This window comes from Salvelinus fontinalis, chromosome 5 (genome assembly GCF_029448725.1).
Source record: "Salvelinus fontinalis isolate EN_2023a chromosome 5, ASM2944872v1, whole genome shotgun sequence".
In the NCBI taxonomy this organism is placed as follows: Eukaryota; Metazoa; Chordata; class Actinopteri; order Salmoniformes; family Salmonidae; genus Salvelinus; species Salvelinus fontinalis.
Window position 1 is genome coordinate 38,041,244 of NC_074669.1, and position 23,530 is coordinate 38,064,773.

General features: G+C 42.6%; 1 protein-coding gene and 1 long non-coding RNA gene across 6 annotated transcripts in view; both read right to left on the reverse strand.

The window, feature by feature from the left end:
• Positions 1-23,530, reverse strand: part of LOC129855548 (microtubule-associated serine/threonine-protein kinase 2-like) — a 270,030-nt gene that overhangs the window by 122,727 nt on the left and 123,773 nt on the right. The gene's annotated exons all lie outside the window — the stretch shown is intronic.
• Positions 9,636-22,893, reverse strand: LOC129855551 (uncharacterized). The gene is made up of 3 exons (XR_008759522.1): positions 19,543-22,893; positions 18,596-18,790; positions 9,636-13,427 (listed from the first exon to the last, which is right to left on the reverse strand). It is a non-coding gene; the product is annotated as an uncharacterized LOC129855551 (long non-coding RNA).

Below are 23,530 nucleotides of genomic sequence, written 5' to 3' on the forward strand. Positions count from 1 at the left end.
TCAATGTGTAATACCTACGTAAAAAATGTATGAACGTGTTAAATTATTATGTGACGTGGAGTCATATTCAGGTCCTGATTGGTCAACAAGCTTATTTGACACTCAAATAGTGTTATTTGATACTTCAACTAGTGTAATTTTCTCCATCTTTTTTGACACGCAAAGACCCAAACGGCATTCCATAGAAATCCTGGTTGAGAATGAAATGACTGAACAAATGAACAACGAAACATCACAGCAAGTAAGTGAAAGAAATAGGTATTGATTATGTTTTACTGGAATGGGGACATAAATAAATGCCAACAAAATAACCTTTTGGTCAGTGTGGTGTGTGTGTGTGTAATCTTTTTTATTTAAATTTTTTTACCCCCCTTTCTCCCCAATTTTTCGTGGTATCCAATCGCTAGTAATTACTATCTTGTCTCATCGCTACAACTCCCGTACGGGCCCGGGAGAGACGAAGGTCGAAAGCCATGCGTCCTCCGAAGCACAACCCAACCAAGCCGTACTGCTTCTTTAACACAGCGCGCCTCCAACCCGGAAGCCAGCCGCACCAATGTGTTGGAGGAAACACCGTGCACCTGGCCCCCTTGGCTAGCGCGCACTACGCCCGGCCCGCCACAGGAGTCGCTGGAGTGCGATGAGACAAGGATATCCCTACCGGCCAAACCCTCCCTAACCCGGACGACGCTGGCCCAATTGTGCGTCGCCCCACGGACCTCCCGGTCGCGGCCGGCTGCAACAGAGCCTGGGCGCGAACCCAGACACTCTGGTGGCGCAGCTAGCACTACGATGCAGTGCCCTAGACCACTGCGCCACCCGGGAGGCCCTTGTGTGTGTAATCTTTATTTAACTAGGCAAGTCAGTTAAGAACGAATTCTTATTTACAATGACGGACAATTGTGCGCCACCCTATGGGACTCCCAATCACGGCCGGATGTGATACAGCCTGGATTCGAACCAGGGACTGTAGTTACGCCTCTTGCACTAAGATGCAGTGCCTTAGACTGCTGCTTAAAATGCTTAAAAGGTCGCTAGCATTTTTAATTACGGTTATCGGTATCGGGGGTTTTTTGGCAAGGAAAATATCGGATATCGGTATTGGCCAAAAATGTCATATCGGTGCATCACTAATCTACACCATTCGTGCCTTAATGTCCTGTCCTGTACATGAATGTCTTGGATGTCCCATACATGCAAGTCCCTTGGAAGTACGCAAGGCAATCTTATGGAACCAAAGAGGCCCTGTGCACTAATATGTTATCATGTGGCATATAAACATTAAAAGGATACTTCAGGATTTTGGCAATGAGGCACTTTATCGACTTCCCCAGAGTCAGATGGACTCATGGATACCATGTTTATGTTTCTGTGTGCGGTTTGAAGGAAACTGTTAACTACAGTGTCTTCAGAAAGTATTCAAACGCCTTTACTTTTTCCACATTTTTGTGTGTTACAGCCTGAATTTAAAATGATTCATTTGAGATTTTTTGTCACTGGCCTACACACAATTCCCCATAATGTCAAAGTGGGATGTTTTTCGCAATTTTTACAAATTAATAAAAAATGAAAAGCTGAAATGTCTTGTGTGAATAAGTATTCCAGCCCCTTTGTTATAGCAAGCCTAAATATGTTCAGGAGTAAAAATGTGCTTAACAAGTCACAAAATAAGTTCCATGGATAAAAGTGTTTGACTTTAATGACTACCTCATCTTTGTACCCCACACATACAATTATCTGTAAGGTCCTCCAGTCAAGCAGTACATTTCAAACACCAATTCAACCACAAAGACCAGGGAGGTTTTGCAATACCTCGCAAAGATTGTCACCTATTGGTAGTGTGCAAAGCTGTCATCAAGAAAAAGGGTGGCTACTTTGAAGAAATTCAAATATAAAATATATTTTGATTTCTTTAAACACGTTTTTGTTTACTACATAATTTCATGTGTTATTTCATAGTTTTGATATCTTCACTATTATTCTACAACGTAGAAAAAGAAAAGAAGAAAAACCCTTGAATAAGTAGGTGTTCTAAAACTGTTGACTGGTACTGTATATACAAAAGTATGTGGACACTACTTCAAATTAGTGGATTTGACTATTTCAGCCACCCCCGTTGCTGACAGGTGTATGAAATCGAACAGCCATGCAATCTCCATAGACAAACATTGGCAGTAGAATGGCCTTACTGAAGAGCTCAGTAACTTTCAACTTGGCACCGTCGTAGGATGGCACCTTTCCAACAAGTCAGTTCGTCAAATTTCTGCCTTGCCCCGGTCAACTGTAAGCGCTGTTTATTGTGAAGTGACAAGTCTAGGAGCAACAACAGCTCAGTCACAAAGTGGTAAGCCACACAATCTCACATAACAGGACCGCCGAGTGCTGAAGTACGTAAAAATTGTCGGTCCTCGGTTGCAACACTCACTATCGAGTGCCAACTTGCCTTTGGAAGAAACGTCAGCACAATAACTTTTTGTCGGGAGCTTCATGAAATGGGTTTCCATGGCCGAGCAGACACACTCAAGCCTAAGATCACCATGTGCAATGCCAAGCGTTGGCTAGAGTGGTGTAAAGATCGCCGCCATTGGACTCTGGAGCAGTGGAAATGCATTCTCTGGAGTGATAAATCACGCTTCACCGTCTGGCAGTCCAACAGACTAATCTGGGTTTGGCGGATGCCAGGAGAACGCTACCTGCCCGAATGCATAGTGTCAACTATAAAGTTTGGTGGAGTAGGAATAATGGTCTGGGCCTGTTTTTCATGGTTCGGGTTACGCCCCACAGCATACAATGACATTCTAGACGATTCTGTGCTTCCAACTTTGTGGCAACAGTTTGGGGAAGAACTTGACTGGACTGCACAGAGCCCTGACCTCCATCGAACATCTTTGGGATGAATTGGAACGCCGACTGCGAGCAAGGCATAATTGCCCAACATAAGTGCCCGACCTCACTAATGCTCTTATGGCTGAATGAAAGCAAGTCCCCGCAGCAATGTTCCATCATCTAGTGGAAAGCCTTCCCAGAAGAGTGGAGGCTGTTATAGAAGCAAAGGGGGTGACCAACTCCGTTAGTGTGAAGCTTTAGGAGTGAAGGACCATAGGGTGAAACTCTAAACCAGGATTATCTGTCCCACTGGTTGGGTGTAAAGTAGAATACATTCTTAGGGGTGTGTTCAACTGTGTGAATACTAGAGGCCTTATTGTTATGTCCGAAGTGTATTGTATGTGTGGGTGTCAGATATGTATTGAGTGTTTGCGCTCCCCTTTGTCATTGAAGTATTCATGGATTAATAGTTTGAATAGGGATAGGATAAGTGAACTCTATTAAAGGTCACATGAAAAAAAGAAAGGCACAGAATGTCCGTCTGGTAAAATGTTTAGCCTTGTAAAAATGGCTAAAGGGAAATAATTATTGCCGCGCTCTCCTTGTGAGGTGACAAAATATGTGGAAAGGTTAAGAAAGGCTGGTTTGAGGAAGTATCTACGAGAGAGAAAGTGGAAATGAAAAATATAAATGGCTGTCGGTTTAGTGGTTTCGAATTCTAAAAGTGAGAAAGTCTGAAAATCCAGTGTTGAAAAAGAAAGTGAAGAACCTGATGGCCCAACAGCAAGGAGATGGGGGATTGCCGTCCACATCCCTTGGTTATATCGTGAGGTACCGCGTATGTCTCTGATTCACATTCCAATGATCTGGAGCAGGTTGTGTGATTGATTAGTCACCACTAACGCATCAGTTGTAATGTTGCATATTGTATCGAGAAGGGTGGGTTTTCCTTGCATTCCTGTGAACAGTTGATATGGTAACTGTAAAGGGTACGGGCTGTTCATGTTCGCAATTTGATTAGGTGAACGCAGTGTCACGGATGTAATTACTCCCATTAAAAACCCTATCCTTGTTTTAGGTGTGTATCCATGTTAGATTAACCAAACTATTTGGTCTCGTTTTATAATAAGGAGCTGCAGCCGACTCGCTCCATGATTTAGATCAGTGGTCATCAACCGGGCGATCTGGATTTTGTATAACTAAGTTCATGTTTAAGTTGTTATTTAGCACTGTCAACACTTTGTTCAACACTTTTATAAGCCATAAATTGCGCGTTCTCCCTACTTCCACTCACGCTACAACCAGAACTGCAGCTGCAATGAATGAGTATAGGGAAGTGATCCGATAAGCTTGCGGTGTTACTATTGGCGGCTTTTGTCTTTTTTAATACCGAGAAATATTTAACCTTCTCTAGTCACAAGAGTAAAAACATGACTTGGTGCACGAGGCAGAAATAATGCAGTGTGACTTCAGTTTCGCCATCAGCTGGAAGACTGTGTCCCCTTTTCTCAGCTGAGGGAGGGAGACCTTGCAGGCCATGCTCACAAGTAAAACAACATATTATTTATTACCAGTGTGATTATATACCTACATTAAAAAATATATATATAATTTCAAAATGGTCTGAGAAGAATAACATTGGAAAGATAATTCAAGCATAGCCAATATGCAGTTATAATGTATTGGGCCAATAGCCTACTGCACTAACCTCATTGCTACATAACTCATTTTAATTGATTAATGTTGCATAGGCTTACTTTAAGTCATTAGCAGTAGATCTTGGCTTGCATTTTGACTCAGGAAGTGATTTTGACTCAGAAAAGGTTGGTGACCACCGATTTAGATGACTGCTTTATTTCTCTGGCTTAATACGGTTTCAAGAAGGGAAACGTTTAGAATTTGCTTGTGGCATTTTTTTACTGCTTTAAACATTGAGGTAAATCAAAGAGAAAAATATGTTCGTAGATTGAAGTTTAAATAAATGTTTAATACCATTTTCAGAAAACTAAGACCTATTTTAATTAGCAGCCATACAATTGGTGAACGTTTTTTGATATAGTTAACGTGAATATAGCTATTGAGTAGGCCAGGTCTGACAACCTATTTTATTGATTGATGACTTTTGAATACGCATGGATAACATGTACAAGTAGGAAAGCCCAAGTAATCCAGAGCGAAGTGACGTGTTATCGTCTTGACAAGTATAGGCAAATTATTGGATATTGTCATGTGCTTGGCAGACCAGTAATTATGAAAGTTTGCTAACTTGGTTTGCTAACTTGCTCTATCCATTCTGAGGTATACGTTTGACATGGAAGTTTTGAAGTGGCCTTCCTTTGTAGTCCAAATGACTCAAGTAGATGGCAAGTATGCAGGGTTTAATTAACCCTCTTATGTTGAGGGTCGGATTGACCCAGAAAAATAACAATGTATATTGCCTTAGTGAAATTAACTCAAGATTAAATTCTGATGTTGATTACGCAATTGCAATTCTGAGGTTGCATTCACATATGTGACTCGAATTAGGAAACTAGGCGTACGTCGCAAGTCATGACTTCACAGGAGAGCTGTTTAAACGTAAAATATATTTTTTAAATCAAATATTTTGGGGGGCAGAAATGCCTTCTCCAACATGTGAACTTTCATGTGCCTTAATATCAAACTTGTATTCCATCTGTAAATAGGAATAAAATGGTTAAATTACGAGCCTAGTTGGTTTAGCCACAGAAAAAGTGAGCAACTTTCCCGCTAGCCATGATTGGCTGAGATAATGAGTGGGCTGGACAAGCCGAGAGATGAGTTTGGATTGGTCTACCATATAGCACGCGTCTGTCTATTGGAGTTGATCCGTATGTTCAGGTAATCATGTCGAACACGTCTTATTTATTTTTTATTGCATAGTAAAAATGCATAAACCTAATGTCAAGTTAAAGTTTACTGTTAGCTAGCTAACGTTAGCTGGCTGGGTCGTTATATACATAGGTGCACAAAACAACAGATAGAGCGATTGGGCGAGTAATGTTCAGTGAAATGCTCTCTCTCTCTTAGATGTCTGGAAGTAGCTGGCAAGTTAGTACAGAACGGTTGGATCAACCCTTAAAGAGATGGGTGGGGCTAAGGCCTAAGAGGGTGTGAACAATTCTGAATGGGTGTAGACAAAATAGGGGCTCGCCAATATTAGTACCAAAACATTGAAAGACGGTTTTCTCAAAAGTGAGTTTACATGATGATCAACTTTCAAAGCATAATTACTTTCCCATTGATTCCTCAAATGCAGTGTATGATATAGCATGTTGTAGCTCTGAGTCTCTACTTTTAACTATGTAAAAGCAGAAATTCATATGTTGCTACATAAGACCGAATCCAGGTGGTGAGTCACATATAAGTCCATAAGAATGACGGACAGATAGCAGATCATGCCGGCAAACCACAACCAATTTGACCCCATCGCAGCAGCCTGTCTGCGAGCAGTGAAGCAGCCTCTATAATAAATTAGGAGCAATGGATGTGTGATCATCCATGTGTCCTGATTCTCTTGGTACCCAACAGCTTCTGCTGTCCATATTTCATTGGATTCATTGGGAAACATGCCTCACCCTCTCTTTAAACCCAGCATCTTTGATGCCCTCACTCGTCAAGGGTGAGCCTCGACGGTGTGATTTTTAGAACATACATCATTTCCAGGGGCAAGGGTCGAAGAAGGTACTTCAACTTTTTTGTAAATGGGTCCTGGATGGGCGGTCTGTACTGCAGAAGGGCAGTCGGTGGTCTAGTTAGGCCCTGACCGCTACATGCAATGTTGCTATGGGATACAACATTAATATCATAGAGATCCTATTAAATTACAAGAGGGGAAATGTCAAGCATTAAAGTTACAGAAATGGGCAAGAAAATGGCAACCATCTTGGTCAGGGAGAAATATAAAACCAGTCTAATTGGAATGAATGGCAGTAGAGGCTTAGGGGATGCATTTCCTGCTTTTACTTATGCAGGAAAATAAAAGTAAGGCATGTTATGTATCAGAAACTATGTAATAGAATTATAGTCAACCTAAAATATTGTGATAAAATTATAAATACAGCTTATATGGGTTTTAAACACATTTACAGTATAAATAGCTTCTAAAATATATGTAAACAGATCATAAATGTCTCAGATTTTGTTTTATTGGAAAGCTGCGAGTGTTATTACAATTGAAGTTGGAAGTTTACATACACCTTAGCCAAATATATTTAAACTCAGTTTTTCACAATTCCTGACATTTAATCCTAGTAACAATTCCCCGTCTTAGGTCAGTTAGGATCACCACTTTATTTTAAGAATGTGAAATGTCAACATAATAGTAGAGAGAAGGATTTATTTCAGCTTTTATTTCTTTCATCACATTCCCAGTGGGTCAGAAGTTTACATACACTACTCAATTAGTATTTGGTAGCATTGCCTTTAAATTGGTTAACTTGGGTCAAACGTTTTGGGTAGCCTTCCACAAGCTTCCCACAATAAGTTGGGTGAATTTTGGCCCATTCCTCCTGACAGAGCTGGTGAGTCAGGTTTGTAGGCCTCCTTGCACGCACACACTTTTTCAGTTCTGCCCACACATTTTCTTTAGGATTCATGTCAGGTCTTTGTGATGGCCACTCCAATACCCTGACTTTGTTGTTCTTAAACCATTTTGCCACAACTGCAAAATGGACACTGCTTGGACAATGCTTGGGGTCATTGTCCATTTGGAAGACCCATTTGCGACCAAGCTTTAACTTCCTGACTGATGTCTTGAGATGTTGCTTCAATATATTCACATACTTTCTCTTCCTCATGATGCCATCTATTTTGTGAAGTGCACCAGTCCCTCCTGCAGCAAAGCACCCCCACAACATGATGCTGCCACACCCGTGCTTCACGGTTGGGATTTTGTTCTTCGGCTTGCAAGCCTCCCCCTTTTTTCTCCAAACATAACGATGGTCATTATGGCCTAACAGTTCTATTTTTGTAGAACTAATTTCATAATTTCATATGTGTTATTTCATAGTTTTGATGTCTTCACTATTATTCTACAATGTAGAAAATAGTAAAAATAAAGAAAAACCCTTGAATGAGTAGGTGTGTCCAAACTTTTAACTGGTATTGTGTTGTCATACATATTTGTAGTCTACCATTTGTATTTTATATTTATATCTTTGCTTATTCAATCTGGTCACAAACATAGGCCTATGGCATTGCAGCAAATTCTTGATTTAAAAATATCTTATCTATGCTTCAGAACCAAAAACTTGCGTGTCTTGCTTGATTGTTGACCAGTCATCTGTCACGCCCTGGCCTTAGTATTCTTTGTTTTCTTTATTATTTTAGTTAGGTCAGGGTGTGACATGGGGAATGTTTATGTTTTGTTGGTTTTGGGTGTTTATATGGTAAAGGGGTTATGGGGTGTAGTATATGGGTTTGTGTTGAGTGTAGATGTCTAGCGTTGTCTATGTATGTTTAGTTATCTAGGAGAGTCTATGGTTACCTGAATGAGTTCCCAATTAGAGACAGCTGATTTCGGTTGTCTCTGATTGGGAGCCTTATTTAGGGTAGCCATAGGCTCTCATTGGTTGTGAGTAATTGTCTATGTAGAACGTTTGTAGCCTGTATGTATGTGCACAACGTTTGTAGCTTCACGGTCGTTTTGTTGTTTTGTTAGTTTGTATAGAGTTTTGTGTCGTGTTCATCTTCGTGGTGTTAATAAAAGAAGATGGCTTATTTTCCAACTGCTGCATTTTGGTCCGTCAATCCGCCACACGATCGTGACATCATCAGCATTGGCAAACAAAGGCGGGCGCATATACCCAGATTAGTGACCAGAAAGGGCTTGTTTTATTTTCTCTGGTTTGCCTGGCAAAAACAGGGTAACCTACCTACTTTAATATTATCCATATAAAGTACCTTTTAGCAATCTGCTACGGACGCATCTTTGTCACAACAATAGGCTACCTGTCGACTTCATCGATCATTTTCATATTTCAGATAGCTCTAGTTTGGGTGGGTTTTAATTATATACCTCAGTGGTGGTACTGGCTATACAATGCCTTTGGAAAGTATTCAGACCCCTTTTTTAAAATGGATTAAAAAATATATAAGATCTCAGCAATCTACATATAATAGCCCATAATGACTAAGTGAAAACAGGTTCTTAGAAATGTTTGCAAATTTATTAAACATAAAAAACAGAAATACCGTATTTATATAAGTGTTCAGACCCTTGGCTATGAGACTTAAAGTTGAACTCAGCTGCATCCTGTTTCCATTGATCGTCCTTGAGATGTTTCTACAACTTGATTGGAGTCCACCTGTGGCAAATTCAATTGATTGGACATGATTTGGAAATGCACACACCTGTCTATGTAAGGTCCCACAGTTGACAGTGCATGTCAGAGCAAAAACCAAGCCATGAGGTTGAAGGAATTGTCCGTAGAGCTCCGAGACAGGATTGTGTCAAGGCACAGATCTGGGGAAAGGTACCAAAATATCTCTGCAGCATTGAAGGTCCCCAAGAAAACAGTTTGGAACCACCAAGACTCTTCCTAGAGCTGGACGCCCGGCCAAACGCAGCAATCGGGGGAAAAGGGTATTGGTCAGGGAGGTGACCAAGAACCTGATGGTCACTATGACAGAGCTCTAGAGTTGCTCTGTGGAGATGGGAGAACCTTCCAAATGGACATCCATCTCTGCAGCACTCCACCAATCAGGCCTTTATGGTAGAGTGGCCAGACAGAAGCCACTCTTCAGTAAAAGGCACATCACAGCCTGCTTGGAGTTTGCCAAAAGGCACCTAAGGGGCTGATGAAAGCAAGATTGAACTCTTCGGCCTGAATGCCAAGCGTCACGTCTGGAGGAAATCTGGCACCATCCCTACGGTAAAGCATGGTGGTGGCAGCATCATGCTGTGTGGATGTTTTTCTGCGGCAGGGACCAGGAGACTAGTGAGGATCGAGGGAAAGATGAATGGAGCAATGTACAGAGAGATCCTTGATGAAAACCTGCTCCAGAGCGCTCAGGACCTCAGACTGGGGCGAAGGTTCACCTCCCCCCTTGGGTTGTGCCGTGGCGGAGCTCTTTGTGGGCTATACTCGGCCTTGTCTCAGGATGGTAAGTTGGTGGTTAAAGATATCCCTCTAGTGCTGTGAGGGCTGTGCTTTGGCAAAGTGTGTGTGGTTATATCCTGCCTGTTTGGCCCTGTCCGGGGGTATCATCAGATGGGGCCACAGTGTCTCCTGACCCTCCTGTCTCAGCCTCCAGTATTTATGCTGCAATAGTTTATGTGTCGGGGGGCTAGGGTCAGTCTGTTATATCTGGAGTATTTCTCCTGTCTTATCCGGTGTCCTGTGTGAACTTAAGTATGCTCTCTCTAATTCTCTCTCGGAGGAGGAGGACCTGAGCCCTAGGACCATACCTCAGGACTACCTGGCATGATGACTCCTTGCTGTCCTCAGTCCACCTGGCCGTGCTGCTGCTCCAGTTTCAACTATTCTTCCTGCGGCTATGGAACCCTGACCTGTTCACCGGACGTACTACCTGTCCCAGACCTGCTGTTTTCAACTCTCTGGAGACAGCAGGAGCGGTAGAGATACTCTCAATGATCGGCTATGAAAACTCAACTGACATTTACTCCTGAGGTGCTGACTTGCTGCACCCTCAACAACTACTGTGATTATTATTATTTGACCATGCTGGTCATTTATGAACATTTGAACATCTTGGCCATGTTCTGTTATAATCTCCACCCGGCACAGCCAGAAGAGGACTGGCCACCCCTCATAGCCTGGTTCCTCTCTAGGTTTCTTCCTAGGTTTTGGCCTTTCTAGGGAGTTTTTCCTAGCCACTGTGCTTCTACACCTGCATTGCTTGCTGTTTGTGGTTTTAGGCTGGGTTTCTGTACAGCACTTTGATATTTCAGCTGATGTAAGAAGGGCTATATAAATACATTTGATTTGATTTGACAACGACCCTAAGCACACAGCCAAGACGATGCAGGAATCTGAATGTAAGTGAGTGGCCAAGCAAGAGCCCGGACTTGAACCCGATCTAACATCTCTGGAGAGACCTGAAAATAGCTGTACAGTAACGCTCCCCATCCAACCTGACAGAGCTTGAGGGCATCTGCAGAGAAGAATGGGAGAAACTCCCAAAATACAGGTGTGCCAAGCTTGTAGCTTCATACCCAAGAAGACTCGAAGCTGTAATCGTTGCCACAGGTACTGAGTAAAGGGTCTGAATACTTATGTATTATTTTTTATATTTTTTTTATTAGCAAAACATTTCTTGAAACCTGTTTTTGCTTTGTCATTATGGGTTATTGTGTGTAGATTGATGAGGACAAAAACAATTTAATACATTTCAGAATAAGGCTGTCACGTAGCAAAATGTGGAAAAAGTCAAGGGGTCTGAATACTTTCCAAAGGCACCGTATGCCTAAAGATAGCTGTAACATCAATACTTATGGGGTGAAGATGTAACATTCTGGCAAATGAATTCCGATATTTGTGAGGACGAGAAAGGTTACAGACAGATCATGCTTTCCATCCGATCCTGCAACCTCCACTGCATACAGGTAGGCCGTATCGAATCAAATCAAATGTTATTTTTCACATGCTTCGTAAACAACAGGTGTAGACTAACATTAAAATGCTTACCGGCCCTATCCAACAATGCAGAGTGAAAAAAATGAGAAATAATAGAACAAATTATAAAAAGAGAACTAAATACACAATGAGTAATGATAACTTGGCCATATGCACCAGTACTGAGTCAATGTGCAGGGGTACAAGGTAATTGAGGTAGATATTATTTTATTTTACCTTAATTTAACTAGGCAAGTCAGTTAAGAACAAATTCTTATTTACAATGACAGCCTAGGAACAGTGGGTTAACTGCCTTGTTCAGGGGCAGAACAACAGATTTTTACCTTGTCAGCTCGGGGATTCGATCTAGCAACCTTCCTGGTTATCAGTCCAACGCTTTAACCGCTAGGCTACCTGCCACCTATATGTACATATAGGTATGGTTATAGTGACTAAGCAACAAGATAGATAATAAACAGTAGCAGCAGCCTATGTGATGAGTCAAAAAGGGTCAATGCAGATACTGTGTGAGCTCCCCTAATTGCTACTTGTTACACTTTGAATGCTTAGCAAGACAGGAAATTGTCTAATTCACACACTTCTCAAGAGAACATCCCTGGTCATCCCTACTGCCTCTGATCTGGCGGACTCACTAAGCACATGCCTCGTTTGTAAATTATATCTTAGTGTTGGAGCGTGCCCATCTATCTGTAAATTAAATAAACATGAAAATGAGCCATTACTTGAGTCATTTACTTTCACTCAAGTATGACTCAAGCTTCAAAAAGTGGGTACTTTTTCCACCACTGCCAATAGCTACCTGGACTAACTCATTTAGCAGTCTTCTGGCTTAGGGGTAGAAGTTAATCAGGGTCCTGTTGGTTCCAGACTTGGTGCATCGGAACTGCTTGCTGTGAGGTAGCAGAGAGAACAGTCTATGACTTGGGTGGTTGGAGTCTTTGACAATTTTTAGGGCCTCCCTCTGACACCAACTGGCATAGAGCGCCTGGATGGCAGGGACGTCTGCCCTAGTAATGTACTGGGCCATATTCACTACCCTCTGTAGCGCCTTGAGGTTGGATGTCAAGCAGTTGCCGTAATCAAGATGACTCACAATGGTGCAGCTGTAGAACTTTTTGAGGGTCATGCCAAATCTTTTTAGCTTCCTGAGGAGGAAGAAGCTTTATCATGCCCTCTTCACAACTGTCTTGGAGTGTGTGGACAATGATAATTCCTTAGTGTTGTGGACACCGAGGAACTTGAAGCTCTTGATTCGCTCCACTACAGCCGTGTGTCGATGAGTATGGGGGGCGTACTCTTCCTTCCATTTCCTGTAGTCCACATCAGCTCCTTTGATCTACACAACACCGATTTATGTAATAATTTATGTAGTAATGGGTGATAAATTGGGACGCTTCACTACTGGTGAACACTACATATGTCCTACTTAAATCACTAAATAATTCTCCCTTAATGACTACTGTGTACCTACTGAGATTTTGGGTATCTACAACTCCAAACCTACACAGTTCCTACATGTTCACTATTGAATTACTACACAATGCCTACACATCACTGCTGTGTGTCTAATCGATCCCTATTGAATTACTAGTGCCATGCCATCTGTGTGTGTAGTGTTGTGTCACCACTAATCACAAGTGAATTGCCCCTGCTCCTTTTTCATTTCCTACGTAAACCCTTTTGAATTACTATTGAAAACATTCACTTCTTTTTGCCTTTTCGAAATCACTATTGACATCTTGTTGTTTTACTACTGTGTCACCAGTGGACTACTGTACATTTTATTTCCTAAATGTTCTAACTGTAGCTGTATCATCAAAGAAGAAATTATACGCTTAAACATTTTTTTTTTATTATTAAATATACCTATTAAATATGTACACTTTTTTCTTAATCGGTTTGAGGCCTTGTCTTCATTCAGCTTTGACTTAACTATCTTCAGATCCTCTTTATAGTTGCAGCCACATTTCTCCACCACATAACCTTTCAGAAAATAAAGACAAGCAGAAGAGACAACCAATTATAAGCCGTTAATCTGCTTAACAGAGGTCACATAAAACAACAGAAAAAGATTTGATAAACAATGTTAATCTCATAAACAATGGCCTCCAGTCTTCCTATGTTGAGAGTCTCCTTGGCAACAGGTTAAGAGGTAAGTAGAATGGGTAAGTATACCAATATGAATATATTGTACATTTGAATACAAACACACATACTTATTAGCAGGGTTGGGTAGGTTACTTTCTAAATGTAATCCGTTACAGTTACTAGTTACCTGTCCAAAATTGTAATTAGTTTTGTAACTTTTGGATTACCCAAACTCAGTAACATAATCTGATTACATTCCATTACTTTTAGATTACTTTCCCCTGAAGAGACATTAGAAAAATACAAAAATGTATGTTACCAATTGAACAACATCTATTGCAGGATAAATCAATGTTAAAGTTTACACAGCTGGCCATACATCGATGCTAAATTTTATTTTATGGGTTGGTAATGTAGGCTTCTTCTAACCCATCACTTTCTACTACATATAATACTATGATTAAATTATATCTTTACATTAAAAACCAAAGTCTATTAGAATTCCAGTCATTCCAATAAATGTTATACACCTTTATCTTCAAGAATAGGACTTGGAAATATGGAAGTGTAGATTAGCCAAATTGTTTTACCTGGGCATAACCCCAAAACAAAGGACTTATTAGCCAGTCCTACTCTGTTGTTTATGGTTTTGTTGTCATGGAGGACTGATTGGGCTCATTGTGATATTAGTGATATTTACATGTGATTTACATGTGCATTTGCTTTTGGCCTATTGTTTACCTTTTTGTTGGTGACACTTTGAGATCTTGATAATATACAGCTGTTTAAAGGCCAAATCCACAGATGAACCAATAACAAAATGGTCGCCCCACCTCTGTTTGAGTAAAAAGCTGAGGGATGGGCCTGGAGAAATGTAACCACTCTCAGATGAATAGACAGTTATAGATGCAAGGACTGACCATCCATGCCTACCGGGGAACAGTGGGTTAACTGCCTTGTTCAGGGGCAGAACGACAGATTTTTATCTTGTCAGCTCAGGGATTCGTTCCAGTATCCTTTCAGTTACTGGGCCAACACTCTAACCACCAGGCTACCTGCCGCCCCAACAATGACAACAATCTCTATGACAACGGATAACAGCTAAGACTGTTTTGGCTAGCAATCGTTTGTGTTAAAAAGTGATATAAAACCGCTAAACAATGACATTAAAGTATTCATAAAACATACAGGAAAGTTAAACGTACAGATGGTGTCAGCATAATAGCGATGACAGACAGGATGACAAAGGATGGAAGATGACTACATTCAGGATTGTCCTACAGCCAACTACTTCCTGTTTTGTCTGGCTATAGTGTTGTGATACTTATTTACAACCTACATCAAGTAGGAATAATCTCTAACTGATTGCTATAGACCAGGTATTCCCAAACTGGGGTACGTGTACCCCAATGCTGTTGGGGGTGTGTCAAATACAAATGTGATTCACATTTTTTTTTAAATATCTTCTTCACATTTTCAAACAATCCATTTATATACATAACGGGGCTATACATTTGGGTGAGGGTTTTTTGTTGCCTGAGTAGCCTTGTTTCACTGCCAAAAATAAAATGAAACCCATCTAGTATTCAGTGAAATAACTACACAATGTCAAATACAGGTAGCCTAGTCAAATAGTTAACATCCAATCACATTAACCATTACTCTCTCGCCGGAATTCCACTAACGGTCCGTATGTAGCCAAACATAGCTGCTGCTCATTCCGTTTGCTGGAAAAAGGACAAATGGTTTAAAAAAATGAAGGCCTGCATCCATAGAGACACATACCAGCTCTACTGGTAGTACTGCTACTACCAGCAGTACTACACCTGCACCTGTCGACGACACAAGTTGTTCTGCTTCCACGAGCACATCCAATGCTAGCATCAGTAATTCTACATTTGTTGTTAGCCCAGCTAGCATGGACACTGACAGTTGTGAATCTGATGCAGCCGAAGAGCTACTGCCCCCTTACCCGAGAAAGCACCGAACAACAGACAGGGATGTTGGACCTAAGTCCTCCACAATAGTATGGGGCTTGCCTGTCCTAGCCACTCGGTAGCTCACCATATAAGACGCTTCTAGACCCTTCTTATTACCGGTATCTGTTGCTTTTATACATGTCTCCTAAAGTTTTCTTAATTCTCGCTCAAAAAACTCCTGTGACTTATCTTTCAAATTGGCATGTTTTGTTTCAACTATTACTGCTTCACATACAAGCCAGTGAATTCTATACGTTACAGCTGGATGAGTCAACAGACGTAACAGGCCTAGCACAGCTATGTTACGTTTATGGGGTGGTCCATTAAAGACGACATCCTCTTCTGCAAACCACTGGAAACCTGGACAAAAGGAGAGGATATTTTTAAAGTGACATCAAATGGACTGTACTGATGGCACAAAAGCCATGACGGGGAGACATAGTGCAGTGGTAACGCGCGTGCAAGCAATTGCTCCCGACGCCACTTGGATACACTGCAGCATCCACCGAGAGGCTCTTGCTGCCAAGGGAATGCCTGATAGCTTGAAAGACATGTTGGACTCTACAGTGAAAATGGTTAACTTCGTTAAAGCAAGGCCCCTGAACTCTAGTGCATTTTCTGCATTATGCAATGATATGGGCAGCAATCATGTAACGCTTTTACAACATACAGAAGGTTGAAGGGGTACAGGACTATAAAACGTTTGGGAACCACTGCTATAGACAAGCCTGTGCAGTAAAGCTGTAGTGTTTTGACTACTCATTTACTTCCAACATCATCGGCAGGTAGCCTAGTGGTTAGAGCGTTGGACTAGCAACCAGAAGGTTGTCCCCGAGCTGACATGGTAAAAATCGGTCGTTCTGCCCCTGAACAAGGCAGTTAACCCAGTTTTCGTAGGCCGTCATGGAAAATAAGAATTTGTTCTTAACTGACTTGCCTAGTTAAATAAGTAAAAATCTCTACTTACTACTGAAACAGTACTGTTTTCCTACTGAACTACTACTTGAGTAGTGCATAAACTATACATTCACTACACGTCACTACTGCACAAATAGGTTTTGTGTAGTGATTCAGTAGTACAACTAACCTGACTCTGTGTAACAGTCCTGACCTGTTTTATGTTGTTTTTTTATGTGTTTATGGTCTGTTTCTATGTTGGTTTTGGGTTACCTGGTATGGCTCTTGATTAGAGGCAGGTGGTTTGCGTTTTCCTCTAATTAAGAGTCATATTTAGGTAGGGCGTTCTCACTGTTTGTTTGTGGGTGATTGTCTCCTGTGATGTCTCTCGTGTTGTCGATGTTATTCACTTACGGGGCTGTTTGGCTGTTCGTGCGTTTTGATGTAACGTTCCTGTCCGTGAGTTTACGTTTAGTGATGTGAGTTTATGTTCAGGTTTTCGTTCTACGTCGTTTTGTTATTTTGTAAGTTTGTTAAAGTGTTTGTTTTCGTGTTGCCATCTTCATCAGTTTTTCGTTTATAAAATAAAAGATGGCTTATTTCCCGCAAACCGCATTTTGGTCTGAAGATCCTTCTCTCCTCACCTCATCCGAGGATGAGGAGAGCAACAGCCTTAACACTCTGCTTTACAAACACACACACATGTTTACTGTACCTAGTCTGAACACACATACTCAAGGTCTAAACACACAGAATGTGATGCCTTTTATGAGAGGGCCTTTAACATTAGAGTGCTATTAGCTAGTTTCTTGTTTGGTATTAGTACACTCTCTGTCTCCCTCTCACACTCCTCAACAGACACATGTACACACATGCCTTAAAGGACAATTCTACCACTTTCTAACTAATTATTATGCACTACTTAAGAATTGATTCCCATTTTGATGTTTTATGGGTTTTTGTTAGTCATACTGCACAATTCCTTGTTTTTGTCAATTTGAAGCTTCTGTATTGCCCAAGTCTACAGCATACGATGATTCCCAGGGTGCATTTCATCTCCCTAGCTGGCTATCAAGCCCAGACGAAGTTTAGTCTAAATATATTTGCTTATGTCACAAGTTATGAGTGTATTTCACATTACTTTTGGGTTGTAAATATATTGTAATGCTTGCACGAATGTCATGCTGAATATATGTTCATGTCCTTGTCACCAATCAACTGCAATACACTTAAAAATAATTCTAATTTAGATGCTACCTACCTACGCAAACCATAACACAGAGTTACTGTATCTAGTTAGCATGCTAGCTAGCCCAACTGCTACATCTAAAATAATAGTGTTTCAACAATAACAACTACGTTTCATCTTGGTGACTGTCTTAAACAACAGTCCAAACAACATGTAGGCTGTTAGAAGAACACAACATGTATTATGACATTTTACAAGCAAATCATTACGGAATTCTAGTCTCTCAGCCTGTACCTTTGGTGCTAAAGTTAGTCATGCTAGCTAGCCAAGTATATAAACCTGTTAAATGTGAAATAAAGTGTTTTCAACAATAACAGACAAATACAGCATCAGCGACTGTCCAAGCAACCATCGAACAACACTGGAGGCCTATTGGAGCTAATAAAAAGTATGAAGTTTACAAGTAATTCAATAGGAAAATATAGGCTATTTGGAAAGGTCACAATGGCTGCCGGGGCTGCAACTTCGGGGTTTGATGGAATCATGGGAGTTTGAGCCTTGAACACCAGCAAATTATTGTAGTAAGCTGACTAGAAATATAATTCTATAGGTTTTGAGCATATATTTAAAATATTTACAGGTGTTATTAGACAAAGACAAACAGAACAACATATAGCAAGGAGTTATATAGATAATTGAAAACGACTGCCCGTAAGTTCTTGTATTAGTCATCTCTGGGATCCTACTTGAAGACGTCACAGAGAAGCAAGTTCCGGTTTAGCTCATCACTAAACAGTCAATAGACATGAAATCATACAATTACACTAAAACTGTGTAACATATCACTAAATACTTAATAATAACAAACCAAATGTTAAAAGCGGCAGAGTTGTCCTTTAAGGGAACTGTTACTCTCGGAGTTAAGGGACCGGGTCATAAACACATGCCAGTACTACCCATACTAACACCAGTCGACACACAGACCCAGCCAGTCTTACCTCCAGAGGAAGGGGTTTCCCACCTGGTGGACAGGGGCTGACAGTGGGCCCTCTGGGTGGGCAGAGGTGGAGTAGAGGAGGAGGGAGGGCTGGGAGGAGGAGGTGTGGAAGGAGGGAGGGAGTGAGGTGGGAGAGAGCAGGTGCTGCAGGAGGCTGCTGTTGCCATGGCAGCGGTGCTGAGCGGCCGGCCAGATTCTACAGTTCGCCACGGACGGGCAGATGGGAGGAAGGAGGGAATGGAGGGGAAGAATAGAGGGAAGGTGAGAGTACTGTCTGATAAACAACAGTGGAGTTTAAAATCGCCACACAATCATCACCAACACTAACTATTGTACTACTAGTAACTAGCCTAACTTCAATCCGTACAAGCTTTAATAAAGAAAGCAAAAGCTTGGCTGTGTACTCAGGCAGTGGATCCCTCAGCCTTCTGCTCTAAGGCTGGTACAGACTGGGCGTTAACACTTGGAAAGGCAGGGCTGTTGGCAGGCTGGGTAGAGAGGAGCCATATGGGACTAGTCTAAACAGGTCTGGACCCCCTGGCGAGTGACCAGAATGTGTGAGAATATAACCCTGGCAGCAGCCTGCTGTGTGTGTGTGACTGTGTGTGCGTGTATGACTGGGCAGTGACCTGGTATTCAAATTACCCCCCACCCCACCCCCCTCTGCGAATGAAGGATTTCCCTCTCCTCCTGACCTCCTCCCTTTCTTTTCCTCCTCACTTTACCTCCACCTCTCCTCCAGTTCGTCTGCTCTGCCTGAGTGCTGATCTGTGTTTCCGTGGCGGTGTGTTTGCACTGTATGTGTCGGAGGGGGTGTAAACTGACGCTGCCGGGCCCATCGCTCTACTTTCAGTACTACAGCTCCACAACAAAAAGGGGGAAAGACTCGCACACATACAGCAGGGTCAGTTAACCCTTTGTGGCAGTGTGTGTGTGAGTGTGTCTTACTGCATGCGCAGGTCGGGAGCTCCTGGCCTCTCCTTCCTCCTCTTCATCATGTTTCCAATGGCAATGGTAAAGCAAGGGGTGGGCTCAGGGTGAAAGTCAGTGTTGCTCAAGTGGACTCTGCCACCTGTCCATCAAAGCCATGCTGGCCAATGAACTTCCTCTCAAAACAGACACAGCACTACAAAACAGACACAGTCCTCACTAACCAGTCCTTCATCACACACAATGAGTATATGTACCTGTGTGTGTGTATGTGTGTGTGTGCAGGCACACTTGTGTGTATGAGTTTGTAATTGTGTGTAACACAATCCAAAATCAAGCTGTCAATCTTAAGAGGCCATGGGGTGCAGACTGTGCAGTACACAGACAGGTACAGTGCATTCGGAAAGCATTCAGACCCCTTGACTTCTTCCACATCTCGTTACGTTACAGCCTTGTTCTAAAATGAATTCAATAATTTTTTCCCCCTCATCAATCTACACACAACACCCCATAATGACACAGCAAAAACGGAATTGTAGAATTTTTTTCAGAAAAAATGTAACTAAAACTGATATATGACATTTACATAAGTATTCAGACCCTTTACTTGTTGAAGCACCTTCGGCCGCGATTACAGCTTCGAGTCTTCTTGAGTATGGCACCACAAGCTTGGCACACTTGTATTTGGGGAGTTTCTCCCATTCTTCTCTGCAGATCCTCTCAAGCTCTCAGGTTGGACGGGGAGCGTCGTTCCTCAGCTATTTTCAGGTTTCTTCAGAGATGATCGATCAGGTTCAAGTTTGGGCTCTGGCTGGCCCACTCAAGGACATTCAGAGACTTGTCTCGAAGCCACTCCTGCGTTGTCTGTGTGCTTAGGGTCATTGTCCTTTTAGAAGGTGAACTTTCACCCCTGTCTGAGGTCCTGAGTGCTCTGGAGCAGGTTTTCATCAAGGATCTCTCTGTACTTCTTCATTCCTCTTTCCCTTGATCCTGACTAGTCTCTCAGTCCATGTCACTGAAAACATCCCCACAGCATGATGCTGCCACCACCATGCTTCACCGTAGGGATGGTGCCAGGTTTCCTCCAGATGTGACGCTTGGCATTCAGGCCAAAGAGTTCAATCTTGGTTTCATCAGACCAGAGAATCTTGTTTCTCCTGGTCTGAGTCCGTTGGGTACCTTTTGGCCATCTCCAAGCAGACTTTCATGTGCCTTTTACTGAGGAGAGGCTTCTGTCTGGACACTCTACCATAAAGGCCTGATTGGGGGAGTGATGCAGAGATGGTTGTCCTTCTGGAAGGTTCTCCCACCTCCACAGATAAACTCTGGAGCTCTGTCAGAGTGACCATCGGGTTCTTGGTCACCTTCCTGACCAAGGCCCTTCTCCCCGACTGCTCAGTCTGGCCGGGTGGCCAGTGGAGGCCACTGTGTTCTTGGGGTCCATTAATGCTGCAGAAATCTTGTGGTACCCTTCCTCAGATCTGTGCCTTGACACAATCCTGTCTCGTAGCTCTACAGACAATTTCTTAGACCTCATGGCTTGGTTTTTGCTCTGACATGCACTGTCAACTGTGGGAACTTATATAGACAGGTGTGTGCCTTTCCAAACCATGTTCAATCAACTGAATTTACCACAGGTGGACTCCAATCAAGTTGTAGAAACATCTCAAGTATGATCAATGGAAATAGGATGCACCTGAGCTCAATTTTGAGTCTCAAAGCAAAGGGTGTGAATAGTTATGGAAATACTTATTTTATTTTAAAAAAATGTAATCTGTTTTCGCTTTGTCATTATGGGGTATTGTGTGTTGATTGATGAGGGGGAAAGTATTTAATCAATTTTAGAATAAGGCTGTAACGTGTGGAAAAAGTAAAGGGGTCTGAATATTTTCAGAACACACTGTATGTCAGGTATCTAGGCTACAGTGTTCTCAGTGCTCTGTACTGACACAGAGCAGGGCTCATAACAGCTTATCACTGCTGCTGAGTCACACACACTAACACATAGGCACTATCCATCCTCTAACAAACACACACTATCTGTCTCTCCCTGATCCAGCTATAATAGCATAGAACTATTCAGAAACACTCTCCAAGCAACCCCGTCTTCTAAACACACACACACACACACACACACACACACACACACACACACACACACACACACACACACACACACACACACACACACACACACACACACACACAGAGAGAGGTCAAGTATAGGTCAGCATTGGTTTGAATAGCCTCACATAAATCCTCCGCTGGCAGTACCCCCAAGCTAAGAGCCCCGATCCTGGGGATGGCTTGTCAGTTTGTCCTCTGGTTCATAGCAGTGTCCTGGAGATTTGACTGCGCTCTGTGACTGTCAAACAGTAGTGTCCAAAAGGAGAGTTTGACCCTGGTCACTGCTTCTTCAGCCAGAGAGAGAGAGAGAGAGAGAGCGCGAGAGAGGGCATACAGCTTGAGCTACGGTCACTCTCACACACACACATAGGAGTTGTCTGAGCGGTAGAGTACAGACAGAGAGAGAAAGCTCCAGAACACACTGACACACAGCACTAACACGCCCAGCAGGCAGGCACAGAGCATTCTCGTGTTATCACAAGACCCTGTGGGAGGTACAGCTGTCGCCCCTGCCTTATTTTGGCTAGCTAGCCCCCCACCTCCTCTCTCCACCCCTCATCCACCTGTTCTCTCCTATCCCCAATCTCTGTTCGGGGAGTCAGAGGGACACAAGTGTCCCTGGTTAGGGAGCTTGCCTACGTAGGGGTAAAACACAGTTCACATGCCGGGTCAGGGCCAGGGACAATGGGTCTGGATCAAAGAGGCTACAGTAGGGGCTATGGTTATTGCTAGCGTAGCGCTGGAGCATCACTAAACTAATCCAGCCTGATTAGTGGACTGACGTATGACCACTGTCTACAGGATATGATACTGTCATTGTGTGTGTGTGTGTGTGTGTGTGTATATAGGCCGGCGGCATCCACTGTGGACGCTAAGCTGTTACAGAGAGAGGGTGAGACTGTAGAGTTACAGGCCTGTTCTGCCCATCCCAATGAGCTCCCACTTTTACCCTTCAGACCTCACTGTACTGTTCTCTTTCTCGACAAGGCAGTTAGTCGTATTTTGAGGTCAAGGTGGGATTTGACGGAATTGCAAAAGCATCTTTCGCTACGTCCACTTTCGAATGTCAAAGCGTTTACTTTAACGGTCACCGTTAAACTGGATACCTCTTCTCTCATAGACCTGTTGAGATGTGCCTTTACCATATGACGTATGGGGATACAGGATTCTGCCAATGGGGATATGGAAATACATCGAATCCCCATTGGGATATGCTGTGTGTCCATGGAGACAAAGAGACAGGAAGTGTATTATACCCTGTGGAATTAACCCGCCCGCCCGCTCCGTAACATGCTATATCATATGTCTGCATAATGCCATGAGGTTGTCCAGGGTTTGACAGAGCTTGACAGTCTGTGATATGACCGTAAAAGAGAAAACGAAAGAGAAAAAGAGCCTCTGGAGCCCAGTGTAGATCTGAGAGAGCACGGACTGGCTACAGCAGTCACCTGTTCCTCCTCTCTCTATCCAGACATCCCTCTATCACATTGTATTTTAGACTCATCATCTTTCTTTCAGCAGATCCCTCTCTCTCCCTCTCTTATCTTAGCGACAGAGATCTAGAGAGCCCAACCAATGGCGGTTTCAGTGTAGCCTTTACTAATTCTAAAAACCACGTTTGGATGGAGGACCAGGCCCAAGTATCTGGCCCAACCCTGAAGCGTCAAATCCTCCTCAGCACAGAAAGAGTCTCACAGAAAGAGTCAACTTTCTCCTTTGTTCTGCTCTTCAAGGCTGTGTTACACCGTCACAGAACACACAATGGAAGTCCTTGCAGGATTCTACAGCGCCCGGTTCAGTGCAACTCTCCATAGAGGCGTTCCTGTTTACAGACGGACAGAGAGTAGGAAGCCTCTGCCCTTGGCAAGGCTGGAGAAGT